Source organism: Tenebrio molitor, chromosome 4, assembly GCF_963966145.1.
Source record: "Tenebrio molitor chromosome 4, icTenMoli1.1, whole genome shotgun sequence".
Classification (NCBI taxonomy): domain Eukaryota; kingdom Metazoa; phylum Arthropoda; class Insecta; order Coleoptera; family Tenebrionidae; genus Tenebrio; species Tenebrio molitor.
Genome location: NC_091049.1, coordinates 10,056,210 through 10,080,547, shown reverse-complemented (window position 1 = coordinate 10,080,547; position 24,338 = coordinate 10,056,210). Strand labels below are relative to the sequence as shown.

General features: G+C 34.0%; 3 long non-coding RNA genes across 4 annotated transcripts; 1 reads left to right on the top strand and 2 right to left on the bottom strand.

Moving 5' to 3' along the window:
• Positions 1-84: 84 nt before the first annotated feature.
• On the bottom strand, positions 85-5,569 carry LOC138129076 (uncharacterized). Its single transcript, XR_011159060.1, has 3 exons — positions 4,529-5,569; positions 841-4,346; positions 85-793 (listed from the first exon to the last, which is right to left on the bottom strand). It is a non-coding gene; the product is annotated as an uncharacterized lncRNA (long non-coding RNA).
• Positions 5,570-13,950: 8,381 nt separating this feature from the next.
• LOC138129067 (uncharacterized) lies at positions 13,951-16,419 on the top strand. Its single transcript, XR_011159055.1, has 2 exons — positions 13,951-14,979; positions 15,028-16,419. It is a non-coding gene; the product is annotated as an uncharacterized lncRNA (long non-coding RNA).
• LOC138129066 (uncharacterized) lies at positions 15,922-17,730 on the bottom strand. Of its 2 annotated transcripts, none has more exons than XR_011159053.1 (3): positions 17,129-17,730; positions 16,440-17,073; positions 15,922-16,382 (listed from the first exon to the last, which is right to left on the bottom strand). It is a non-coding gene; the product is annotated as an uncharacterized lncRNA (long non-coding RNA). The 2 variants fall into 2 exon arrangements; XR_011159054.1 differs by having other exon boundaries at positions 17,198-17,730.
• Positions 17,731-24,338: the final 6,608 nt, after the last annotated feature.

Here is a 24,338-nt window from a genome sequence, read left to right as displayed (position 1 = left end):
GTTGCCGGAACAAGGGCTTCCAGTTCTCGACACAATTTAAAAAAAAAACAGATTTGAATGGAAATTAATATCGCACTCTTTAATGAGGAAAGTTGGAAATCAAGTATAATTCTTCAAATAAATTTTGTGTAGAGAGTATTGTAAACTAATAATAATATTTACCAAAAGTTCATGAGAAAATTATAGGAAAATTGTTAGGAAATTTTAAGAAAATTATGTGAAAATTATAAGAAAAGCTTTTCTTTTACCGTCCCAAGACGGGCAATAACTAAAATTTACTATTATAATTTCTTGAGTGATCACTTGATCAGTAAGCTTGAGAAACACTCGACGATATTGAACATGGAAATTGCGTCGTGAACTGATGGTATTTAATAATTTTGAGAATTGAAAATTTCATAATTCTGAGAAAACAGAACCTTAGCGGGTTCCTCGCGACGTTACTGCGCCAGGCGATAAAGATTTTCATTTATCTTTCGCCTTTTGGTTATGGACTCTTGGCGAGTTGACAACTTGGCAAATCCAAAAAAAACTTTGACAACTCCGAGAAACTTCGAAAACTTGGACAACTTTGAAAAACTTCGCCAGCCTCGGAAATCTTCGAAAACTTCGGCAACTCGGCAAATCCGAAAAACTTCGAAAACTCCGGCAACTCGGCAAATCCGAAAACTTCGACAACTTCGAAAATCTTCAGCAGCCTCGGAAAATTCGAAAAGCTTCGGAAACTTCAAAAAACTTCGGTAGCTCGAACAACTTCGGTAACTCAAAAAAAGACTGGGGAGACGAAAGACCCCTAACGAACGGCGTTAGTAACGAAAATGAGAACGATTCGATAATTACCTCTCTGCTTGAAAGGGGCGACCTGACGATAACGTCCGATCGAGGATGACGATACGGTATTCCCTTTCGGAGACGGTACCGGGTAACGGTAAAAGGGGCGACCTGACGATACCTCCGATCGAGGATGATGATACAATGGTCGCTTCGGAGACGGTAATCATTATCGAAACTTTTCGGTACTATACCATGGTGTTTGTTGTCGATGTCCAAACATAACACAGGGTTTTGGGTAAATCGCCAAAACCATTGTATACTCAATAAAAAGCACAACTTGGTGTAACAATTTAATTAAATATGACAACAACTAACTATGTACAAATTGATGAAAAAACGATGAATGAATGAATGTGTCTCTGAACAAGTACAAAAAGGGAATGAATTGAAAAAATGTCTTAAACTAAAACTATTGGTCGGTTTGTACATAACAGGGTGGGGGAGGATCAGCCCTGAGGCGCAAAGTCCAGGTAGGACATAACAACGCCTTCTAAAGTGCCTCTATGGATATTTTGAAACGACTTTTTAAACACTAGTTAACATTTTGGGTCGTTTATGGTGGTCTCATTACTAAGGGATTATTTACCTACCCTATAACAAAAACTCTCGATGGTACCTGCGGATTATTGAGGATCGGTTACTCACCACTTTTACGACAATCTTTGTTAGCGGGCAATAAACCACTGAAGAAAGCAAAAGGTCATTTTAAAATATCGATAGAGGCACTTTAAGACTAGTAGTGAAAAAAAAATTATAACACTGACTGGCAAAATTATCGCATCACATAAATAAGTTGCTCTTTTATGATAAAAATTTTACTACAATCAAAAAAGTATCTTTAAAATAATACATTAACATCTAGTTTTAACAATTACATTAATTAATTAACAAATAACACACGAAACAGGCTAGTCTTGCTGTTAAAATGAAAATTACACTCATGTCTCGGTCAATTCCTTTGGACATAAACAGCTTTCTTTTGGAATTCCACACTCCAGATTCAGTTCTAGTACACTCGACCGATAAAGAAAAGCCCAGGCCCTCCGACCAGATATGCATTATTTGTTTGTCTAGTTGTATTTAGCCTAAGGAGACCAAAGGAGCAGGTAGTGTCGCCCCGTCTTACCAGTCTTATTTGCAAATGAGGACCAAAAATATTCACTTCGTACGGCACCGAAACTACCGGCCTCAGCACATTTTCATTTTTGCTCGTAATACACAACTAATAAAACTACGGTGTGATCAAGAATTATTGAATCTGTTGGTAACAATGAAATTTGGTGAATTTGAAATTTACCATCAAAAGTTCATTTTTGTAATAGTATAAACATAACCGGCATAACCAAAAATGTTTTTAAAGTTATCTCAAGTTAAAAAATCCGGTCAGTGCCAATTACGAGACAAAAAACACCAGTACTTTTCAATTGTTTCATTGCCAACAGACTCAGTCATTGTTGATCACGCTGTATATACTAAAAATTTTATTGTTTTCAAGTATTTTTTTTTTAAATTTAATTGATTTGATTGAAAACATTATTATTATTATTTTTAACAGTTTTTAACCATTTAATCATTCACGAATTTAATTAATATTTGCAGATTTTTTTATTAACGACGTGCTTTGTAATAAAACAATTAGCAAAATTCGCAAAAGTATTCCAAGATTTTTTACCCCTCAATTTTTACCAAAGGAGTTGTTTTGTGTGATTAACTAGTTTCTACTTTTTGTAACCAAGAGAATTTAAATTTTAATCATGTATTTAGTTTTTTCTATAACAATGTAATTTTTTAACAAGGCTTCGTTTCTATCACAACAGAAAATTTTCGCCCTTACCCATAGGCGGGTATACACTTTGATGGCTATTTATTCCAAATTTTAAATCAATTTGTAATGCTTTTTCGTAAAAATGTTATAGAGAAAAGTTTCATGAATTGGCGAGTTCTTCCACTGATTAAAATTAACACACTTATTTCACATACACCTGAATATATATTTTTTTTTACCAAATTAGGCATCTTTAATGTTTAATGTTCATTTCAAATACCGAGAGATCATTTAAATTAATAATAATTAGGCTATGATCTTTAAATTAGATCGCAGCCGCAGTGCAAATTAGAGGTTGTGTAAACATGTTGACGTTTAGAGTTCTCTCTTATGTTCAATCGTTTTAATATGTGATTTAAAGGAAATTAAGCACTACAGGCTGTTTAAAAATTGCTAGTACAAAAAAAACCTGGTAATTGGTGATGGTGAGTTGAAGTCATCGGCAAAAAAAAATTCTAATAAAAATCCTCTAGTTTTCGAGATAAAAATTACTAAAAAAAAGACGTTGTTTAGCAATAATGAAATAAAAAATTTGATGTTCTTAAACTGTCAATCTGTGGTTGCCAAGATCTTGCAAAAAAATATAAATTTTTCATATTGTTGTATAGTCCTTCATTATCACGCTTGGTTACCAAGGTTTAAAAATTATTGCCCCGCCTGAGGCGTAAAATATGCAGGAATAGGGTTACTTTATCCCATTTGTTTTAAAAAATTAAAAATTGGTTTCTTGGATTTCTTAGGGCTTCCAGATGCCACCGTTTTTTTTGTACTAGCAATTTTCAAACACCCTGTATAGTGAAATTTTTTTAATAAACAATTGTCAATTTCAAAATTAAGTAAAAAACCACTCTGTACCACCCTAAAATGTGCGCATATGGAGCTATATAACAATTTGACACCAAATCGTAGTTAAGATTATGTTCACTTCACTTCTCGGACCTTTCTTCCTTTCTTCTTCATTTGAATGAAAAATCATCAGAAATCTTTTTTGAATTAAAGTTAAATTAAAAAACTATTTTTTTTTTTTTATAATCGTATTAGGTATTAATAGACGGAGATATTTCTAACAATTTAAATTTACATTTTTCAAACGATTTTCAGTTAAAAACTGCTAAAAATATGAACAATAATATGTACCTAATCTTTCCAATCAAATCAATTAAATTTTTTTAAAATGTTATTACGAGCAAAAATGAAATTTTATGTGCTGAAGCTGGTAGTTTCGCTGCCGAAGGAAGTGAATATTTTTGGTCTTCATTCACGGTATCTATGCAAATAAGACTGGGTACACTACGGTACTACCTGCTGCTCTGGTCTCTTTAGGCTAAATACTACTGGACAAACAAATAATGCATGCCTGGCCGGAGGGCCTGGGCTTTTCTAAATCGGTGTACCTGGTGGTACCTCCCCCGGCTTGAATAACTGCAGCCATTCTACGAGGCATGCTTAAGATTACTTCTTGGATCACTGCGTGATCCATTTGCTCTCACTCTTCATTAAGCACCTGAAGAAGTTGATTGCGTGTTTGTGGACGATTTCTGCGCGCTTTGATACTTCGCCCAAGTTCGTCGCAGACATGTTCAATGGGGTTACAGTCTGGGCTCCTTGCAGGCCAGTCAAATTTTTGAATGTGGACTTCTTCAAAGTACCTAGTCACCACTCTAGCAACATGTGGACGTGCATTGTCCTGCATAAAAAGGAAGTTACTACCCACAAATGGAGCAAATGGTACTACGTGTGGTTCCAATATTTGAGTTATGTATCGATGGGCATTTAGAGCACCTTGACCGACATGAACCAGATCTCTTTTAGCCTGGGGATTAATTCCTCCCCAGACCATAAGAGTTCCGCCACCAAAACTTTCCTTACCCGCCATCATGCATTGTGCATATCGTTCTCCAGGCCTTCTCCATACCCTAAGACGACCATCGGGTGAATTTAGAGCAAATCTGGATTCATCCGTAAAGAGAACCCTTCCCCAGTCATCATCGGCTGTCTACTGGTTAAATTGTTTTCTACCAGTCGTCTTCGGATTGTTCTCTCGCTTACTTCAACATTTCTGGCATTATGAAGCTCATTTTGGAGCTGTGGTGCAGTTAGATGCCCATTTCGCAAAGATGTTAACAGGACAAATCGGTCATCAGCTTGAGATGTAACTCTCTTAGGACCTTGACCTGATATCCGTTTTAGTTCGCCAGTCTCCTGGTATCTTTGGGCAATTCTAGAAACCGTCGACTGGTTCATTTCTAGTGTTCTAGCAACATAACGTTGACTCCTGCCGTCATTTAAGAGTGCAATAGCCATTGCAGCTTGTTCAGCTGTCAAATGGTAGCTGTTTCTGCTCATTTTTGTTTATAACTGTCAAATATCATTAATTAAACAAATCAACTCAATAATGAATCGCTCACTTATTAGGCATTCACGATCTTTTTGGGACCGAGTTGGCTATGATTTTTTCTTTTCATGTTGGACTAACTGATTCAGTGATGCAACGGATGCAATTTTTTTTTCTGTCAGTGTCTGTTCGACATTTTCTTGCCACCTCATTCTCAGATTTATTATTTTAATATTCCTAAGAAACTAAATGATTTGTTAAGTATGTAAAAATAATTTAAATTTCCGTCAAAGGAGCAGCAAAATTCCCAAAATATTTTTTTTTGTTCGACACTGTCAGAATTTGAGAATTTTCTCCTGTGCGAACGGATTTTGATGAATTTGACAACTTGTCAAAACGAAACGTCAAGCTAATTTTAAAGATTTTCAGCCATTTGGAGCCTTTGGGGGGGCTCGTCGAACAAAAAAACGTTGTATTCAACTCGTTCTTGTGTAATTTGCGCTTTTTTGGCACTCGAGTTTTAAACTGGTCCACTCATGCCAAAAAAATCCCAAATTACACACGAACTCGTTAAATAAATAACTACGGGGTGATCAATAAGGAGTGTTTAAGTTGGTAACACTGAATCGTATTTTAAATCGTATAACAGAAGTAACTTCCGGTTGTTGGTGGCTTGTCGTTGTTAATGCTATACCTATATCAGATATTTGTCAAATAAACCAACAAAACATATCCAGTTACAGTGTTATAAATAAAAATTTTCTTAATTGTATTGCCAACTTAAACAGTCCTTCTTGATCACCCGGTATATTACGATAAAAAAAATCCTATTAAACGATTTAATTTAATTTAAAAAGGACAGACCAGATTTAAGAGATCCGGCAACAATGTACCTATTCAGAAAATATAACCCTAAACTGAAAACAACCTAACCTAACACAAAAAGTGTCAATTTCCTTTAGGGAATTTAGTTATCACCGAGGTACTGCCAACAAAATCACTAGATGGTGATAGCCAACTCCGTCCTAAAAAGATCGTGAATGCCTTATACGGGGTGATCAAGAAGGACTGTTTAAGTTGGTAACACTGAATGGTATTTTAAATCGTATAACAGGAGTAACTTTCGGTTGTTGATGGCTTGTCGTTGTTAATGCTATACCTATATCAGATATTTGTCAAATAAACCAACAAATCATATCCGGCTGCAGTGTTATAAATAACCGAATTAAAAAATTTTCTTAATTGTACTGCCAACTTAAACAGTCCTTCTTGATCACCCGGTACATGGATTTCTAAAAAAAAAAATGCAGCTCGGCTATTGAAACAACAAAAAAAATACAACAATCAGCAAGAATTTTGATTATTTGACATTTCACTATGAAAAAGTGTATTTCAATTGGTTTTAAATAATCCATAGCCAACTCCTGAATTTGACAAATAATCCTATTACCCTATGCAGTCAGTCAGTTGGACTATAACAAGCCGCAAGTCCTCGTGCTTTAAGTGATGCGATAATTTTCCCGGTCAGTGTATATGTTATAAATGGAAAAATATCTACAACAATGCTTGTATGTATACAGAAAAAGTTACATATATTTTTATAAAATTGTAATCGGATTATCTATTAGTAATTTATTATTTAGTGCATCGGGATTATCTTCGTTAGCCCTACCTCCACTAGATTGTTTATCTCTTGGTGCGGTGGTAATAGAAATATTAGATAAGAGATTAAAAATATCAGAAAGAATTGAAGAATATAAGTTAATTTATAAATTTTATAGACAGTTATTACATTTATACAAGGCTGATAAAATAAATGAAAAAGAAGTAAATTTACGTGAAGAGGAATTTGTCAGTAATTTTAATTATTTTTTTGTTCGACACTGTCAGAATTTGAGAATTTTCTCCTGTGTGAACGGATTTTGATAAATTTGACAACTTGTCAAAACGAAACGTCAAGCTAATTTTAAAGATTTTCAGCGATTTGGAGCCTTTGGGGAACTCGTCGAACAAAAAAACGTTCTATTCAACTCGTTCTTGTGTAATTTGGGTTTTTTTGTCACTCGTGGACCTTTAAAACTCTCGTTTCACTCGAGTTTTAAACTGGCCCACTCATGCCAAAAAAAGCCCAAATTACACATGAACTCATTAAATAAACTACTATTCCCAAAGAGAAATACCTAGAAAAATCCACTTAAACAGTAATTGATGATTCTTATTGTAATAAATGAGATGTACCTATTACTGAGGTCTGTCAGTATTTTTTACTATTTCTCAGTATTTCAACTTTATCAGGTAGTCCCTTGCAGGGACACTTGGAAATGAATATTACTAATTATTTAGAGCAATTTGGATATTTAGAGGCCGATTTCAAGTTGAGTTGCAACTTGTATTGTCATGGTAACGGCACAAAATTGCAAGTTTGAGAAAGATGACGCATATTATATCGTGTGTTCCAATAAAAACTCACTCGCAGTAAGCCATGACTATAGAGATAGATAGACTGGTCATGTCGATTTTAGAATCACTGGAAGTAGTTCATTTGTTACTTACAAATTTTCATCATATTGTGAGTGACAGATAACCTATAAATTTACTTTAGTAGTTCATTTCACATCTGGTACTAAGACATACTTCACTTTTGTCATGGCTTGCTGCGAGTGAGTTTTTTGTGGAACACACGATATAGTAATTAATGTGTAGGACAAAGATGGCTACACATTTGCCCTGCACCACCTATTTGTCACCCTGACTTGAAATCGGGCTCTTAGAGAGTAATGGATTATCATTAACAGAAACCAATGAAGCATTAATAAGGTTTCAAGAATTCTATCGTGTGTTCCAATAAAAACTCACTCGCAGTAAGCCATGACTATAGAGATAGATAGACTGGTCATGTCGATTTTAGGATCACTGGAAGTAGTTCATTTGTTACTTACAAATTTTCATCATATTGTGAGTGACAGATAACCTATAAATTTACTTTAGTAGTTCATTTCACATCTGGTACTATGACATACCTACTTCACTTTTGTCATGGCTTGCTGCGAGTGAGTTTTTTGTGGAACACACGATATAATTTACCAACTCATAGAACATTAAATCAAGAAACACTTGATTTGATCAGTAAACCTAGATGTAGCGTTAAAGATAATCCAACAGCTTATACTTAGAGTTCATTATCAAAAATGGAATAAAACAAGTCTTAAATGGTATTTTTCATTAGCCTCAAATCAAATGAAACGATTGGCAGAAAAAGCCTTCGATCAGTGGCAGTTTCAAATTTAAAGTTTGAGTATAATAGTATTAAACCGGATATACTTATTTCATTTTCTAATACGCTGTTTCAACATAATCATAATACACGGTGTCAAAAAGGAGTATGTTCTAGCAGTTTTGACGGAAAAGGTAATGTCTTAGCACATGGTTTCTTTCCAAATAATGATGAATGTCTAGGAATTCATTTTGATAAATCAGAAAATTGGTATTTTGGTGAATCAAGCAATACACCTGATGGTCAAACTAATTTTTATATTGTATTATTACACGAGATCGGACACACATTAGGTATTGAACATTCTGCAAATAATAATTCAATTATGTAGGTACGCCTATTATAAAGGTGATATTGATAAATTAACTCAAGACGATATGTGGAAGACCTGAACGATTAAAATATGAATTATTACCAACAACAGTTAAACCTACTGTAAGTAAAGTCTGGCAAAGCGTCCCTGAAGGGGACTACGGCTCCGCAGGCCAGCCTAGAGGCGAAGCCGAAGCCAAAGATACAGTTGGTAATTTATGTGATTTTAATAAAGAAATTGATACAATTGATACCTAAGGTATGCTACACATTTTCATATGATTTTTTCTAATAAATCATGGAAATAATTAACTGTAATAATGAAAACTCTGACTCAAGTGACTCAGATGATAACTCTCATTTAACTGTCGAAGAAAAATTTATTAAAAGTTCAACATTATATTGCTCGTAGCAGAGAAGTATGGTGGGTTGCGTAATGACAGAATTTTATCCATTTTGTTCACATTTTTGTTCATGTTGTGTCTTTCAGTTTAATTTGTTTTTGCAAAAACTACAACAGTCACCCCGTAGAGACGTTTCTTCTGAATCAAATGGACTTTTTAGCTCACCTTAAAACGAAAAATTGAGCCAAAACATGTTAATTTTTTTTTAATGAAGCGGTTTTTTAAAAAACTGGGCTAGTCACCTTATTTCAAATAAGACAACAAACAAATCACACCAAAACGTACATGACCCAGAAAAGCCTGTTCAATCCCTAATAAATCTGACAACGGTGTAAGTACATCAACAGAAGTAAGTATTGTGTGGGGCACGGAGCGCGCACTATTAGGACCTTAAACTGCAACATTACCGTTTGTCTTTTAATGTATAAATAAATTAGAGCAATTGCCCTTGTTGATTGGGTGTGTACCTGAAGAGGACATAGACGACGCCAAGAACTTTTTTCTACGCAGCTGCTTCAAAGATATGACAATACAGGACGTCATACCGCTGAAACGAAATTACCAACCATCGTGTGCATGGAGACTCTATTACAAACTGAGAGATCGAACTCCTAATTTTGTTGAAACAGGTAAAAGCAGCGAGGATTTCATCATTCCATTGCTAGACAACGACGAAGAACTAAAAAAATTGTTTAATCATATAACTGCAATGGTTGTTGGAAAGAGTGTAGCTCAAAAAAACTACAGTTCTGATAAAGTTTTTGCTATAGTGGACTATGTTCCAATTCATTGTACCGAGCGATCATTTAAAAAATAAATCCAGTTTGCTTTGGAGCCTATGCTATAGCATGGGTTGCCATAGGTAACACGCCGACTCGATTTATTTTTTAATTGATCGCACCGTATACCGGAACATTTTTTTAACATTGAACATAGCCCATACTTATTCCCTATGTTCAGTTTTAAAAAACACAGGTCAATGCATGTATGTAATCACGTAACCAAGGTAACGAAAATAAGTACTTGACAGTTTAACAAAATGGTCAAGTTGTTTGAAGAAGAAATACACATAATGCAGTTATTCTATGCCAATCAGAGCATTAGAAATGTGCGTGATATTTCCAATGCAACACATGATAGACCAATTCCATCAATCGGAACAATTTTTATCATTATTTCAAAATTTCTGGTGTTCGGTATAGTTGGTTGCACAGCAACTCACAATGCATTGATCTGTGTTTTTTAAAATTGAACATAGGGAATAAGTATGGACTACCTATAATGTATTCCAACTTTAAAAAAACGATGCTTGGCCATGACAATCTGACAGATTTCATCCTGTATATCTGAATAAAAGTTTGGTTAGGAATTCTGAAAATTTTGAAGGCACAGTGTTGCCACGCTTTTTTGCGAATCGATTGAAGCTGTATTACAAGAAATTAATAGAGAACCCAGCATTTTTTATTAAAAATAGCAATTCAAAAAAAAGACAAATCAAAATGTATACACCTGGTGGAGGCTTTAGTCGTTGAATGAGTTTCAAGAACGCTTGCTTTAGTTTAACTAGCAGAAAACGGATAAGTTCTCCAAAATGGAATCACTTTTTTTAAAAGACATCTACACTTTAACCTCCTCCATTATTTCATCTTCAGAATTATCTTCATCTCTTTAAGAAAGTTATAAATTTATCTCAGGAAATTGGCCTTGAATTAAACTTTAACAAATGCGAGATCTTTTGCTGTTCTGGAGACACAGATTTAAAAGTCATAAAGGAATTTCAAAATTTAGCACCAGGCATTAAAATCTGTGACCGAGAAAGTTTATCTCTTTTAGGCTCTCCAATCTTTGACCAAGGTTTCAAAAACACCGTCGAAAAAACTATAATTACAGTTGAAAATCTTTTAAACAAAGCTGAACTCCTTAACAGACACGTGGCTTATACTTTAATCAAAAACTGTCTTTTCATACCAAAATTTAATTTTTTATTAAGAACAACTCCATTTTGGAAATTTTCTAATTATGTTAATTCAATTGATTCTTCTTTAAAGTCTTGTTTAGAGAGAATACTTAATTTACGTTTAACTGATTTACAATGGCGTCAGTCCACTTTACCGATTAGATTTGGTGGTCTGGGAATTCGTCGCATTTCCGATATTTGCCTCCCTGCTTTCCTATCTTCAATTAATGGGGTTAAAAAGCTTGTTTCTTTATTACTAAACTCAAAGGATAATGAGCTTAATATTCACCATTATGATGAAGCTTTTGCAGCCTGGGGTGTAGCAAATGAGAACGAAATACCAACAATTCCACAATTTCAGAAGAATTGGGATAATATTAATATCAAAGGAATAATTGCCAATGACTTAATCTTTAATTCACCTAGAGACTTGGCTCGTTTTAAAGCTTTGCAATGCAGAGAATCAGGATCTTGGTTACATGCAATACCTTCTCCTAATATTGGTACTCTTTTAGATAACACTTCCTTCCAAGTTTGTATTGGTTTAAGATTGGGTTGTAATCTTTGTACACCTCATATTTGCAAATGCAATGCGAAAGTTGACGAAATTGGCACCCACGGTCTAAGTTGTTTCAAAAGCAGTGGTAGATTTTCAAGACACACTGAAATTAATTCCATTATCAATCGGTCTTTAACTTCAATTCATGTGAATTCAACTTTAGAACCAAACGGACTGTCTCGGGATGACGGAAAACGCCCAGATGGGATGACTTTAGTACCGTGGATTAAAGGTCAACCTTTGGTTTGGGACGTTACTGTTGTAGATACACTTGCAGACAGATACGTATTGAAATCATTTGAAGTCTCAGGTTTTGCCGCTGAAATGGCTTGCAAACGCAAACATAGCAAATATAGTTCAATCATTTCGTCAAACTACGTGTTTAAAGGTTTAGCATTTGAAACCTTAGGCCCTTGGTGCAAAGAAGCCATCGATTTCATTAATGTCATCGGAAACCGACTTATCGCGGAATCAGGCGATTCAAAATCAAAGAAATTCCTTTTCGAGAGGATTTCCCTTGCCATTCAACGTGGAAACGCTGCAAGCATTCGGGGCACTTTTCCAGATTCCGCAATATTATCGGAAATTTTTGTATTATAAAACAAAAATGTTTATGTAATTATGTTATAATATAATATTTTGTCGTCTTCATCATTAGATTCCGAATCATCTTCTAATGTTTAGCCCACGAATAATTTCGTTGAGATCTCTTTTAAAAAATGGTTCCACTTTTCTGATTTTCCTTTTTTTGTTGTTCTAGTATCCTCCAGACCTTTTTTTTTGTAATTATGCAATATATAACAGATCTTCCCACCTATAAATTAATTTACAGTTCAGGATTTCATCGAATACAAATTAATTGTTCTCACATTGAAGATATCCATCAATCTATTAATAATAGCATCATTACTTAGATCGGCCCTACCTCGTTTAAAATGTGTCTAGCCCTTCAACACTCGACAAACACAACTTTTGGCATTATGCACTTGTAGTAAACCCTTTAAATTATTACTTTGTGTTGTCTAATTTAAAATAAATTGGAAAAACGTCAAAATGACATTTATTGATAACTTTATTTATTTTTTGTTTTAGAATCATCTTGCAACATAGCACTTCAAATTTAGTTACAAAAGATTTACAACCAAAATGAAATGAAATATAACTACTACTTTCCTCAGTCCTGCCAATTTAACAAAATTAAAACATGGCAACCTATCGTTTTTTTAAAGATGGAATAGATTATATGTTCAGAGTTAAAAAAATGTCCCGCTATGTCCTGTTCAGGAATTTAATGTGACCGCAAAGATACTATTGCGCGCAAAAAAAGTGGGACATCAACGTCATTGTCGTGACTTTTAATGTGAAATAACCCTTATGCGATTCTAACCCTACTTTGAATTTATTGACGTTGTCATTAAGTATTGTAGGTTGTAGGGAATGATTGAAAGTAAGCACGTAGTGAATATTTATTTAATGCAAACTCCCAATCAAAATCTACCTTTATCAAAAGAAGAGGGCATTTGGAAAAGAAAAATTGAAGTATAAAATAAATTTTTAAACTGTCAGCTGGAATAGTGTTAAAAAAATGACAATAAAGCTTGAACTACATCGAATTTTTCAAAACTGACAGAAATTTGATGTCCCACTCTTTTTGCCTGCAATAGTACAAACTACAAAGAAGCAATATTTAACTAAAGTTAATTAGTTAAAATTACGTTTTAAGTGTTTTGATTGTTTTGAGCCACTTCTTGAATGTGGGCTGGTGTAGGTATCCATTACCCCAAATGTTTCAGGAAAATGCCAAAAAAAAAATTATAATAAATGTCAGGAAACAAGAGCGATGTTGATTTTACATTTTAAATGTTTAAGTGTTGTCAACACAAAAAGTCCCTAATACCAATTATTAAAATAAGTGCTTTAACTTTTATTTCACAAAAATCCGCAGAAGTCGGCACAAAAAATTTTTTTTCGGCCTCCGTCTAGAAACACTGATTTTTCATTCGTCTAAATCGTCTGGAAACTAGCATTTCTCTGCCTAGGCAAGAAAATCGACACAGGAATTTTTAATGAAAGATTTTAGGTTGGCAGTACAAAATGTCAATGTCATGTGGCATTTTTGTACAATTTTTTAAGTGTAAAATATTGATGTCGGGCAAATTTGTATCCTTTATCGCAAGCTGTACCCTGTGTATTTGCAGGGTGCGAAGTACATGGTGGGGGAAACGAATATGATCGCAGCGCACGACGTATCGAAAAAGCGCATTTAGGGCGGAAGAAATGTGATTGTCACTCAGTAAAACCTGTGTTTTTTTTCTAAATAACACGAAAAGTATACTTCCTTCACGTTTCCTTTTTAATAAAATGAAATTCTGTCGCTACATTCATAATAACTGTCCTACCATTTTCTAAGTGGGAGACTATTCTACCTTTATTTATTTCGCTGAATTGAAAAAGTTAGTGTAAATTGGTAGAAAATTTTTGGATAGCTACTGAAACATTTCGACTTCCTTGCCTTTTCCTCGATGAAACTTTCCTCCCTCATTTGGTGTATTGTTGGTTGCCCCATTCCCTCGGATGAAATTTTTGGGGAAAAAATACGAAACAAAAGTAATGAGAAAATAATTATTTATACTACGTGAGAGGAAGGTAAAGCTTTTGTTCACGCGAATTGCAATTCAAGTGAACAAAAGCGGCCTTACTCTCGAGTGTTGTATTTGATTTTGTTCGATACCTGACAAAACTCCTTAGAAAATGAGTGTAACTTTATATTCAAAATCTCTAATATATAAAATTCTCGTGTCACAGTTTTAGTTATCATACTCCTCCGAAACGGCTTGACCGATTTTGATGAAATTTTATATGTATATTCAGTAGGTCTGAGAATAGGTTGTTATCTATTTTTTATACCTCTAAGTGATAAGGGTGGTCCACCCCAAAAATTTTGTTTTTTATTTTTTGGACAAAATTGTTTATTTTTATTTTTTTATCTACGATCATGTAAAAAGTAGGCACTTTTTGCACTAAAAATCGTTGCCAAAGTTGACGATTAGTGAATTGACGGAATCGTGCCATAAAACTTTTAGTCCACGATTATGTCAAACAAGAAAATAGTGTTATAAAATTTTTAGTGCACGATTATATCAAAAAAGAAGAAATCTGTAATAACGATTTTTACACAGACCACAGACCATCAACAGAATTAAGACTTTCAAAACCCGTATAAAACATGGGAGACACTGACAACACTAGCGCTGCTCTAGCGTTAGGCCAAACTAAATTACCGAATTTACTCGTTAATCCGATCGGGAATTTCCGTTTAAAAAGGAATGTTGATTTGAATATTAATTAATAATGTCATCAGTAATTTTGAATTTTCTAATTTCTGTCAAGGTTTAGTCAATGAATTTTATAAATTGTTCTACAAAATAAATTACTCCAAACCAGTATCTTCAGATAATTTTTCGTTATCTTTTTATTTGGTAAGTTATCTTTTTCTTTTTGAAAAGGTACGAAATATGGTTTTTCAGATCGAAATTTTTATTTTATTTATTTGGATATGGGAAAAATTAAACATAAATGCTTTGTAAACAACAAAATCGGCGATAAAAAATAAACATTTTAAATTTCAAAAATTAGAAGAACAAAGGAAACGATGGATAGAAGCTTTAGGTAAATGTTGCACCACCCTTCAAAACAGATAATGCCTTTATTTGCGAGAAACATTTTAGCAACAATTTCTTTACTCAAAAAACAAAACTCCATAAATACGCCCTGCCGTCGATTTTTCTTCGTGAAGAGAAACAAACTTCAATAAACAATGTTAGACCAGCTGAACAAATTGAAAATTCTACGATTACTGAAAATCCCACTGTAGAGAATCTAATCCTTCCTGTTATGCCCAAGGCCCAAAATAGACACCCAACAAAATCTTCTAGTGTGTTGCAAGTACATACTTGAATGCAAGAAAGTTAGTAGTCGTACTTCAAAAGGTAGAAACATTTATTATATGGACCGATATCAGCGAAAAACAATTTCAAAATTAAAAAATCTTTTGCACGATTCTAAAATTATCTCCAGAAATTTTAGAAGTTAACGCAAAATCAAATTATTGAACTAAATCCACCCTTCAATTCAGTTTCACTCGCCTTAAACTAGCCCACTCATGCCCAAAAAATCCCAATTTACACACAAACTCGTTTAATGAACTACTAATTTGTTGTATATGTTAGAATTTGTATTAAAATGTTTAATACTTATTTAGTCGTTTCTATTTTTTTTAAATAAGTATCAATTTAAATCAAATTGAAAAAAAATAGGCAACTAGGTATACAGAAAGTCAGATTATGCAACTTGTTATACATTAGTTTGGCCTAACGCTCGGGCAGCGCCACTTGAGCGCCTCTCCGAAAATGTAATCCCACGTGACAGTCTTACTATAGTTTAATTGTCTGTGGATTTTTATATTTATTTAATATCACTGACCTCTAGAGATCAGTGATTTCATATACAGAGTGTTGGTATTAACAAAACATAGATACATATTTACTATTAAAAGAATTAATTCTTCCCTATATGTACATCCACTTTACAGTTGGTGCAATTTTTAACAATAATCTTCGGTAAAGAGTTTGGTACTTGAGGCTGTGAGGATTTGGCAGTGCTTGGCAGTTGAGAAGATGTACCCATTTCATTTTCCGCACGAGTAGTAGAAGAAGTACTAGGCTGATTTTCTCCTATCCCCAAAATTTTATTGGAAATGGAAATCTTATTTGCTATGGATTCCTCCACATACGACTCTGCCACGGTCGTACTCTTCCATCCTCCATGCCTCTTTAGAGATAATATGTCTCCTCCAGCATCGACAAGGATGGTGGCAGAGGATCTAATGATAATAGTAAATAATATATGAGTGTATAATATACGAGTTTATAATAATTACCTTCTAAAAGTGTGACCACTATACTCATGTGGATTTGTCAAGCCAAGATATTTAGCAATGTCACTAGGTATTTTTCCAAAGGTATTAATCCCGACTGGTTGGTTGGAACATTTTCCATTTCGATAAAAAAACAAATAATCGCTCATGTTTTGTATGTGAAGGTCTAAGGGAGACATATCTTCTATAAATTTCAACCATATTTTTGATGTCATGATCTCTTCCATCAATGACAAAAGTTCGGGGTTTATTGGTTTTCGTGTCAGGTATTGTCACTACTAAGATACCGAGTGACTATAAATGATTGAAAATTATTTTGTTATGTTGGTGACATATTTGAAATCTTCAGTTGGCAACATCGTTGGCATGACACACGCAATTTTTAAAATTGAAACAAACGTCAAAAAAGTCTAAATCGACAATGTACTTCGTGACTTAACCTAACCTAAATAGAAATGATTGATAGATGATCCACGAGAAGACTTGCACTACCAACTGCATCAGTGTTCCCAATCCACTATTTTCCTTCAATCATTTATAGTCACTCGGTAGAACCAGTGTCTTCTATATCTTTAGTGCTCATCTTGAGAAACTCTTCCCTTCTACACGCGCCTGCAATTCCAAAAATAGACACGACCTGCAGTTTTAGAATATTATAATTAATTGAAAATAATTACAATGAAGTTATTTACCTTCATCATCAAGTATGTTTCATCTGGTGCTTCATTAATAAATTTGTAAATTTGGTCCTTGCTGAATACTTTAGACTTCTTACATTGATAGCCTGCCGATTGCCGTTTCATAAACGCAGTTAATTTAAAAAAAATGCTTAAGGTCGATGTTTTTTTTTATCAGCAGCGAAGACTTTACCATAGAGTATTCCGACCAAAGACTTGATGGTTTTACATGTTTAGCCCTGTCAGCAAAATAAGCTAGACACACATTTTCCGTTACATTCATTTCGACCTTGTTCCTTCTTGAACACCAGTTCGTACTGTTGGCGAGACTTTTGGGGTAGTAAATTTAAAGTAGCTTTACGTGCAGCTTCAAATACTTCCGGGGGAATATTTTCTTCATTGTTTTCACACATTTTTTCAAAAATTTGTTTCCACTTTACAAATGGCGTCCTAAATTCGTACACTTTGTTTACAAACTGGGTGCTAAACAACGCAGGTAGCACGTGACGATCAACGCACGCTGATGTAGTTGTCACATTGTCACAATTTAAAAAATCACAAATAAAATAATTACTAAAAGTAAAAGGTTATGATCGTAGATAAAATGTTGTAAGACACATTCTTTAAAATACTTCCTCGTACCTCGGTCGTATTTTAAACCCGTTCGTGCAATAAAGGATAACTTTTTACACTTATATCTTAAATAACTATTTTAATTACATTATAATGGCAGTTATACATTAACACTTTTTATAAATCTAATACAGCTTGCCCAATGTAAATTGGATTATTAAACAATACTTTGGTTTTATAATTATGAACTGCTGCCAGGTGTTTGCTAAATATAGTTCTGTGTTTAAAATTAGGTTTGTTTATCTCTTTTTGTAACTTTTCTTCATCACAATATAATTAAATATTTTGTTGATTTCTAACAGACTGCATTGACTTACCATATGGCGCATTAACCATTAATTTCCAGAAATCTTTTTCAAAATCATTTTTTGCCGTTTGTCTGTGTTCAGTATTAAATTTTACATATGATGCTATGAAATTTGACTGAGTAAATTTTATACCTCTGTGAACCTTTGTTATTCTAATACCTAAGCTTTTGTAAGGTTTTAATGTTTTGTAATGAATTATATAATTTTTCTTATCATAGAAATGACAAAGCAGTTTTTCTACTTTTCCGCCCGGAGGAATTCTACACTTCTGGACAAAATTAAGGGACCACCAATAAAAATTAAAATTACTTTATGAAAATTTCCTTAATCTTAATAAAATTCACACACATCATAGTTAAGTGTATTTTACATTATGTATGGTATGTACGTCAAAAAAATATACAAATTCAACTTAATCTAGCTAAAAAACTAAAAACAGTCAAAATTTCGGAAAACAATAAATTAAGAAATGTAATTTTAAAAAATCATTAACGTAAACTAATAACTTGTGTTCCCGCCTCTGGTTGCTATACACTCTTGCATCCTTTTTGGCATACTTTTAATGAGGTTTTGAATGCTCTGTTATGGTATTTGATACCACTCTTGTATAAGCAAGTTGGAGAGCTCTTCAAGATTAATTGGAGGTACATGAACACTTCTAACTCGGCGGTTTATGTAATCCCACAGGTGCTCAATGGGATTTAGATCAGGGCTTTTCGCTGGCCATTCTAGACTGTCAATATTTGCATTTCTCAAAGCAATTGTTACAATATGAGCAATGTGTGGTCTTGTGTTATCATGCATAAAAATAAAGTTCGGACCAAAATTTTCAGCATATGGCGGTACATGAGGTACAATAATATCGTCCCTATATCGTGCTGCCGTCATTGATCCATTTCGCACTATAACTAATTGTGTACGACCATTGAAACTTATTCCGCCCCATACCATCAAAGATCTTCCACCAAATTTATCAACTCCACGAATATTGGCACTGCACGTACCTCTCACCAGGTCTTCGCAAAACGAGAACACGACAATCGTTATTGGAAATGTGAAATCGGGACTCATTAGTGAATAGAACTGAGTCCCAGTATCTTTGATTCCATAACTGGTGGTTTAAAAAGAAAGATAAACGATTTCTTTCATGTAAGGCTGTCAAAATTGGACCAGTTGCAGGTTTTCTGGCAATCAGATTGACTTCTTTCAACATCCTTCTTACAGTTATTGTTGAAATTTCTTTTCGAGAATCCAAACGTAGCCAACGAAGGTCATTTTTTAACTCCCGAGAGGTTACAAAACGCTTCCTTAAAGCCTGCAGTTCTATGTAGTGATCTTTCCTGGCGGTTGTTTTTCTTTTACCACCTTGTCCTCTTCTTCTGTTAAAACTACCAGTGGTTCTATGTCTTGCAGCAGCTCTTTGTACCACAGATTTGTTGGTATTTAAAATTTGAGCAACTTCCCTCTGCGAATATCCGTCGCGGAGAAGAATAATGATTTAAGACGCTTTCTCAATGCCGCCAAGGTATACTTTTGGTTTAATATGTGACGGAAAACAGATTTTGTACTTTTGTATTGATAAAATCAATGCTTTAGCACAGTAAAACAACTCAAAATGGTATCTCTAACAAGTATTTTTTTGTCGGCATTCGTTATTTTAAAAACAAGTGTTTTACCTTTGTTCATTTCTTCATGGCATACTACAAAAATAATGTAATATACACTAAACTATGAATTTTGTTAAGATCAATGAGACTTTCATCAAGTAATTTTAATTTTTATTGCTGGTCCCTTAATTTTGTCCAGAAGTGTATTTTCGGGAGCCAAAGGCAAGTCATTGAATTTGTTATGAATAGCCAAGTCTACAGGGAATGCACTGCATGTTTGAATTCTTCTTGAGAAATTCCTTCTTTTGTGAGCGAAGAATAAAATTTATCTATTGATGGAAGTTTTGTTTCAGAAAATTGCTCAAAAGAATCCATGTACATATTCATTGGGATATATTCCTCTTCTAATTATCTTGCTTTTTTCTTTCCTAAATAACACATCTAATTCATGATTTGAAAAGTATTTAATTATTTCTCTCAACTGACTTGATTCCAGATTAGATGACAAATTGTCTAGGCCACTTGCTAAAAATCTAAATGAATCGATAAATCTCAATTCGATATATCCATTATCATCCATTCTTAAAATTTTACTGAAAGAAATATATTTCTCTTCGTTATTAGGTATTAATTTCAATTGACTTTTATCTTCTCCTAGATTTTTTATAAACAAATGACAATCGTAAGAACTTAAATTATGAAACAAAAACAAAAGTCTCTTTCTAATCTAGGAAGCCGTGGACAATTTGAACTTAATTGAAATTTAACGTCAGCTGAGTTTTGACACCACGTGTGATCATGATCAATGGTGATCAACACGTATTACTCTTAAAGTCCATTCACGTTGGATTTTCCCTGCCAAATTGTTGTCACGTTGCAAGCCTGCGCCTCCTTTCCTAGTAATTTTTTCATTATCGTGTTTTATTCTGGATAGAGCGATTGAGAGCGATTTGACGTCTTTAATTTTGAATGTTAGTTTGACATGTGAAATAAAATCACAGATTTTTTAATAAAAGTCTATTCCTGGGTGACTTTACCATGGCGAAAAGAAAAAAGGTTAACTTTAAAATTGCGTTAACCTTCCACAACTGACGTAATGTGACGAAACCCCCAAGCTAATACGGACTCAAGAAAAAATAGCTTCAGTTCGAAAATGAATTAGTTAGAATCCTTTAATATTTAATGTATTGTATGTATTAACATGATTATAATCTATTTACGACCTTTATTGAGCAGTTTCAACAATGCAACGTTATTTTAAAGGTAATATGTATGTACATCGAAAAAACTTAACTTAGATCAAAATTCACCTTTCTTTTGTGGTATGCAATTGTAACAATACATTCTTGAAACGTCACAACCACAATCAAAACGTATACGTGTCTCTGAATAACTGAAATTTTATTGCCAAATTTGTTCCATCATTTAGATGCATTCCTTACTTCCATCGCTTCCAATGAAAGAAACTTCACACAATTTCCTATTGGGTTCATTTTCTATAACTTATTCTGGTTCCTCATTACTCATCATGTTAGTCGCAGAAGGTTAAGTAAATGTAGTCATTAAGGGCTTTTTCACTTAATCAACAACGCAAGCAGAAAAATACAACACCAGTAGGTAGAAGTTAGGTACCTATTGTATGTTCCTAATCCTATCATACCGATTAACCACTGACACTATTTTTAGTGCAAATGATAACAAAATGGATGTATTATTACCTATTGTTATCCTCTAAAAAGTTTAATAACAATATTTTAAAAATGACTGTTTCTTTGCTGACAGCGAATAACATAACCTCTACAGTCTACGAATGACTTGGTTACTTTATCAGCCCGTATTGGTGACATACACAGCTAAAGCATTTTTGAACTAAAAATCACACCGCCACAATATTGAATTATTTGAGCTTGACTAGGAAAATCCAACGTGAATGGACTTTACCTATTTTTGCATTGTACAGGGTGCGACAACATAACTTCCTTTTTTGAAATGCGCGCCATTCAGACTGTAGTGGGGCGGGAGTGGTCTCATTCGGAAGCCGTGGTCCTGTGGTTTTAAAGATTTGTTCCCTATTTCCACATATCTAATACTTACTCCTATATAGAGCATTCCCTATATTATTGCATGGACGGTTCGTGGACAGAGCAAGGGAGACAGAGATATTGATGTCTGCATAAGTTGCATCTTACGGATTCTTTGGTTAAAATGCGCAAGCGCAACTTTACCGTGCCAAAATTCACACAATCAAATAATGAATTTTGAAATACCAAAAGGAAAAGTTTGATACAAGATTAATTTTTAAATGAAAAATTTTACCAGTTAAGCGTTTTACATTTATTTAAGGGGAATTTTTAATTATATGACGTCTCATTTTGTTCAACATATGTATTACATATTTTGTTTAACATACTATTGCAATAGTTGTAATAGTTCGCCAGTCTTGAAAATCATATATCAAAATCATCATCAAAAACTTTTGATGTTATTCTTTTTAATACGCAGATAAAATAAGTCTTGAAACTGAGTATTAGATATATGCCTATCTCGGTCAGCTGCCATCATGCGTTGTCAGGAGGGAGCACTATTTGAAAAAAGCGGAAATGCCGCGTAAATGCGCACTGCAATAAAGTGGTACCATTGTCTAAGTAGAAATGAGGGTTATCATTTATCAACAAGTAGTTCGTTTAACACGTAACATTATGAAGTGGATCCTTATCGATAAGTGATTATTTTACCTAGAATTTGCAAGATTAAAATTTAAAATTAATTGTAAAATAAATGCTGTGTGTCAATATAAATCATTCGCAAATAAAATCAGTATAAATTAAAGGAAACAGGAAAAATGAAATGATCCAAAAAACACTTGTCCATACAGGGTGACTCACATAGGCAGTTCGTTAAAAGCTTTCTGATTTCCTAAAATCGCATTAATATGAAAACTGGTGCCCGACTATAATCGGCTGTTCCAATAAAATATTTTCAGAATGACGACACTTCCGGAAATACCGGAAATCTTTGTTTTTTTTAAATGGAAAGGCCTTATTTTGATTTTATATTTGGATTATACATTAAATTTTGAGTTTAGAACGTCCTATTGCCAATACTTATCTGTCATCGTTTGTGACCTACCGGGACATTTTTTAACATTGAACATAGCCCATACTTATTCCCTATGTTCAGTTTTAAAAAACACAGGTCAATGCATGTATGTAATCACGTAACCAAGGTAACGAAAATAAGTACTTGACAGTTTAACAAAATGGTCAAGTTGTTTGAAGAAGTACAACACATAATGCAGTTATTCTATGTCAATCAGAGCATTAGAAATGTGCGTGACATTTCCAATGCAACAGATGATAGAACAATTCCATCAATCGGAACAATTTTAAACATTATTTCAACATCTCTGGTGTTCGGTATAGTTGGTTACATAGCAACTCACAATGCATTGATCTGTGTTTTTTAAAATTGAACATAGGGAATAAGTATGGACTATGTTCAGAGTTAAAAAAATGTCCCGGTATGTCATCTGTTAAGCATAAAAGCGGAGTTGCAGGGCTTCATTAAAAAAAATTTTTCTTCAAACGCGCCGGGCGCTAGAAATATTTTTTCACAACTTTTTCGACAGTTTAGGATATTGAATTGTAATCTATCCGATAGTTTAAAAAATCTTCTAACTTTGTTCCAAAAATGGTTTGAATATTTTCATCAGAACAAAAGTTAACAAGGGGTACAAGTTTTACCATGCAATTCCCTATGGCATTGTCTAAGTAGAACTAGTTCTACTGAGACAATGGTGGTACTAAATGCAGAGCGCACTATGTGGAAAGATCCCAGCAGAGGGCCGGGCCAGCCAGCAGTGTCACTAACGCTTGCGCGTAGTTTGAAAAGAGTCATAAAGTGGTACCAGAGAATGGCCGACTGATACCGCATCTAAAGCATTGAGGGTATCGGGCTATAGGGAATGCTCCCTCCAGTTAATACTACCTCCATGGTTGGAAGAGTGGAGATGGAGACCCTGCGTTTGCCGTAGAGGTCTACTTTTCAAACTGATATTCTGTGATCGCAACCCTTCCGAAATCGCTTCAATGTCGGGTCGTGTCCCGAACCAGAAATCAATTGTTACATGGGTCACTACGTTCAGACAAACCGGGAGTGCGACAAGACGAAGAACTGGAGTTTCACTTCAATAAGGGGCAAATTGTAGTAGAGAACTCGCTCGCCAGATTTGGCCCCATTTGGCCCCTTGAGATTTTGTTTATGTTTTTTTTTTAATCTCGCGTTTATATCAACCATCTAAGGACCCTACAAGACCTGAAGGCCTACATCCGTGCAGAAATTGCACATCACGTGACGTGAATACGAATGAATAATCTCCGTCGGAGGGCGTAGTGCTTAGCATTAAACTAAGGTACAGTTGGTTGCAAAAAAAAAACGGGAACTGTCAGAATAAAATTGACACATTTTTACAATTTTTTCATAGTGTGAAACCTTCTTACGAGAGATAGGTTAGAATTAGAGTCAAAATTCAGACATTTTTAGAAATTATTTGATAGGTATTGTCGAGTAGACAATTAATTGACAAATGGACAAAACCAAATTTACATTAGAAAAATTTTCGTTTCCCTTTTTTTTTTCAACCAACTGTATTAAATTTGTTTGTGTATGCATTAAATC